This window comes from Bison bison, unplaced genomic scaffold (genome assembly GCF_000754665.1).
Source record: "Bison bison bison isolate TAMUID 2011002044 unplaced genomic scaffold, Bison_UMD1.0 scf7180017864368, whole genome shotgun sequence".
Lineage (NCBI taxonomy): Eukaryota > Metazoa > Chordata > Mammalia > Artiodactyla > Bovidae > Bison > Bison bison.
In genome coordinates, this window is record NW_011494940.1 from 4,738,324 (window position 1) to 4,742,877 (window position 4,554).

The following is a 4,554-nucleotide window of genomic DNA, read 5'->3' on the forward strand; positions in this document are numbered from 1 at the left end:
GTGAAGAAGGCTGAGCACTGAAGAATTGATGCTTTTGAACTGTGGTGTTGGAGAAGACTCTTGAGAGTCCCTTGGACTGCAAGGAGATCCAACCAGGCCATTCTGAAGGAGATCAGCCCTGGGATTTCTTTGGAAGGAATGATGCTAAAGCTGAAACTCCAGTACTTTGGCCACCTCATGCGAAGAGTTGACTCATTGGAAAAGACTCTGATGCTGGGAGGGATTGGGGCCAGGAGGAGAAGGGGACAACAGAGGATGAAATGGCTGGATGGCATCACTGACTTGATGGACGTGAGTCTGAGGGAACTCTGGGGGTTGGTGATAGACAGGGAGGCCTGGTGTGCTGCAATTCATGGGGTCACAAAGAGTCAGACATGACTGAGCGACTGATCTGATCTGATCTGATGTCTTCTTTGGAGAAATGTATATTTAGGTCTTCTACCCACTTTTTGATTGGAGTTGTTTGTATTTTTTCTGGTATTGAGTTTAATGAGCTGTTTGAATATTTTGGAGATTAATCTTTTGGGTCAATTTTTTCATTTACTATTATTTTCTCCCATTCTGAGTGTTGTCTTTTTACCTTGTTTATAGTTTCCTTTGCTGTGTAAAAGCTTTTAAGTTTAATTAGGTCTTACTAGTTTATTTTTTATTTTATTCCCATTACTTAGAAGGTGGGTCATAAAGGATCTTGCTGTGATTTAATGTCAAAGACATTTTTCCTCTAACAGTTTTTGGCTTCCTCTAACAGAGTTTCTGGTCTTACATTTACATCCTTAATCCATTTTGAGTTTATCTTTGTGTCCAGTGTTAGGAAGTGTTCTAATTTCAACCTTTTACACATAGTTGTCCAGTTTTCCCAGCACCATTTACTGAAGAGACAAATCTGAGGTTTTTAAAGAAAAGTCAAGTTCATAGTAACTTCCCCAGTGGCTCTGTGTTAAAGAATCTGCTTGCAATGCAGGAGGCACAGGCTCATTCCTTGGGTTGGGAAGATCTCCTGGGGAAGGGTATGGCAACCCACTCCAGTATTCTTGCCTGGAGATTCCCATGGGCAGAAGAGCCTTGCAGGCAACAGTCCCTAGGGTCACAAAGAGTAGGACACGACTGAAGTGACTTAGCATGCACGCAAAGGTCATAGTAGTGGTATAGCAATTGAGGTGACATGAAGAATGGAGCAGAGAAGGAAGAAAGACCAAGTCAAAATATTGTACCAAATGTAATAATCTTTTCTTTCAGATTACAAGCAGATGCAGTGACCCTAGAAAAGCATACACTGATAAAACAGACCAGATCCTTCTATGATACTGTGTAATTTTTTTCTTCTTAGTTTCCACATTAAAGAAAAAATGGTGCTCGCACAGTTGTAGATCATGTATTGCTGTTTTACAATGAACATTACTGACCCCACATTCTGCTGTCAGAAAAAATTTCCTAGACTTTGAAATAAGGGGCATTGGAATGAGTAATTCTGTAGCTTATCTAGTTCACTCTTCAGGGTATCTCCACTTGTCATTGCTTTTCTTCTCTTATACAATTCTATACATTGTAGAAAATTGATAATAATGCAAATGGTTCTGGTTCATTGAAGTAAAAATGATTTCTGTCTGCTGGAGTTCCATTGACTTTTCCCTCTGTGTACAGTGAAAGCTTTGCATCTCTCTTTGTAAATTCATTTCATAGGCTCTGATAGCCTATGTAAGTGTGTTCTTCAAGTTCTCCTTTAAGCCAGTTGTGACTTCTTATCAGTGATCCCCTTATTCATTAATGAGCTAAATAAAATACTCAGTATGTTTTGTTTTATTTGCATGAAGATCATAACTCTACTTTTTTAAAAAAAGTCTCTCTTAACACTATTATGTTTTATATTGTATAATATTTTAAAACATTTTCCTTCTGTTTTTCCCTTCCCAGTCCACAGAGAAAAAATTATACTATTACAGGAGGAATTAACAGCCTATCTTTCACATGCTGCTATTAACCTAGTATTATTACTAAATAATATATGAATAGGTCAGTAATGGGCTTCCCAGGTGGCTCAGTGAATAAAGAATACTCCTACAGTACAAGAGATGAAGAGATGTGGATTCAGTCCCTGAGTGAGGGAGATCACCTGGAGGAGGGCATGGCAACTCATTCCAGTACTGTTGCTTGGGAAATCCCATGGACAGAGGAGCCTGACGGGTTGCAATCACTGGGGTCTTAAAGAGTCGGACACGAATGAAGCAACTGGGCACACACATGCAGGTCAGTGTTGTTGGAATCTTAGGGATCACAAATCATCAAGGACCATCTCATCTAACATGTAAGAAAGATACTCAAAGAAGTTGTGATGTGTATAAAATCAAAATCTTGCTAGTGGGAGAATCACAAATAGAACTTAACTCTTAACATATGGTTTTACTTTATTTTCCTTTTGATGACATTTAAAAAAAAAGTGAAAATTAAGAGATTTCAGAACTCTAATCTACCTGTGTGGTGGTTTAGTCACTAAGTCTTGTCCTACCCATGTGACCCTATGGACAGTAGCCTTCCAGGCTCCTCTGTCCATGGGATTGTCCAAGCAAGAATATTGCAGTGGGTTGCCATTTCCTTCTTCAGGGAATTGTCTCAAGCCAGGAATCAAACCCGGGTCTCCTGCATTGCAGATTCTTTACCAAATGAGCTATGAGGGAAGCCCCAAATCTACCTATAGTAATCCTATATATGACCACAGTCTTATAAGTTGAAAATTTAATGTATATTTCACAGGAAAATGAATATTTTGTAAAATCCAGAGCATTCAAAAGACATACCAGAACATACACATTAATGACAATGTTAGTGCCAGTGAGTTAAATCTCCACAATCTTGCTTTTCTCTATCATTTTCTACTTGCTGTAAGGATCTCCTTTGTTGCAAAAAATAAGCCTTAAAATAAAACATCACTCATATTTAATAATTTTCAAATTAATTAATCAAATGGTAGAGTTAATGGACAAAGATGACTTTTCTCTAGGTAGATGCTGCTTGTCCTATTATAGGGGATGTCTTAGAATAAGTACAGTTGACCCAGGGAAAAGGCCACAGTCCAGTAAGAGACTGTTCATATTTGATGATAGAAGCTCATGTAGTCTTTTCAGAAAAAAATGAGATCATGCAGCAGCTTGTTACCTTCTTTATCTCTTCCTTTGTAACTCTGTTAATGGATAAATATGTGTATATATAACTGATTCTGCTTGCTGTACAGCAGACACTAACACAACATTGTAAATCAACTATACTCCAATAAAAATTAACTTAAAAGGGAAAGTAGGTTGGGTGGTAGAAAGACAGCCCACAACCCACAGGGGTAACTATTGCGTCCCTAGACACAGTATCATCAGCTTGGTAGGGACTGTAAATGGCAGCGCTGCTTAAGTGGCATGCTTGTGACATTCAACACAGGGCATGATTGGAGATTAGAGTTATTTGCAAATCAGGGCCAGGGCTAGGGTGGGGCAAATGGAGAGCTTGGGGTACAACACGGAAGGAGGCCATTGTTTGCACTACCCTGAAGCGAGTGTACCCATAAGAATGAGATGCTTCTGTCAACCAGATTGATGGGATGGGAAAAAACATAGCAAGACACTATGAGATCTGAAGATCCTAAGGGGACAGGAGGGGAAATCCCCAGAGCAGCCACACGTAAGCCATGGTGAGAGCTAAGATTTCCTGCTGTGCAGCCATGCCAAGTATTTTAAGCTTGAACAGTAACTCACATTCTCTTGGAGTGCAGTTCCTCTCAAATTATAGCCTGCATCCCCAAACTCTGCCCTGCACATGTTAGCATTTTATTAGACTGCTAATTGCCACTGAATGAGTCCCCAGTCACATAAATAAGCACATTGATTTTGCAACCCAAGGAAAATACGAGCCCCCCAATCACTTCTGCATATTAAATGTGAAGGTTTATTACTGACATCTCATTACCCGAGACCCAAAGTTCAGGTCTTTTTAAGCATCAGAGTTGCTTCTGTCTCTATTCCTGGACCAGTAGGGTTAGGTAATCACACTTTTAATTACTACGTAATCTCTTACTTTTCACTGCCCCCATTTAACACATCAATTAAAAAAAAATCTTGCAGGTTTCCTCCCTAAACCTCACGTTATATTCTTTCAAGCAATCGTGTCATTGCTTATGCAGTTGGTTCTTCCTTAAGATCTCTTCACACCCACCCTTCCCACCAAAATAATGGGAGACAATCTGTCTCTCTCACGAGATGTGAACTAACTCTTGGAAAGCAAAGGTCATAGTCTTCTTTAAGTTCTCTAGTGCATTTTTCATTGGAGAACTCTAGAACAAAGTTAAAGCTCAAAACATATTTAGTGAGCTGAATTCAGAACAAAGACCTGATGTCAGTGTATCAAAGAGCATTAGAGGTGGGATAGTTGTGAATGAGAAGAGTGACCTGGAAAGGCGTGTGTCCCATGTCACTCTGAGCTTTTTTGCAGCCACTGATAGATTGCGCTCTTACACTCTCTGTCACATCATCCATGCAAGTCACCCACCCAATGTTACCCGGACCTAGAGGGGAG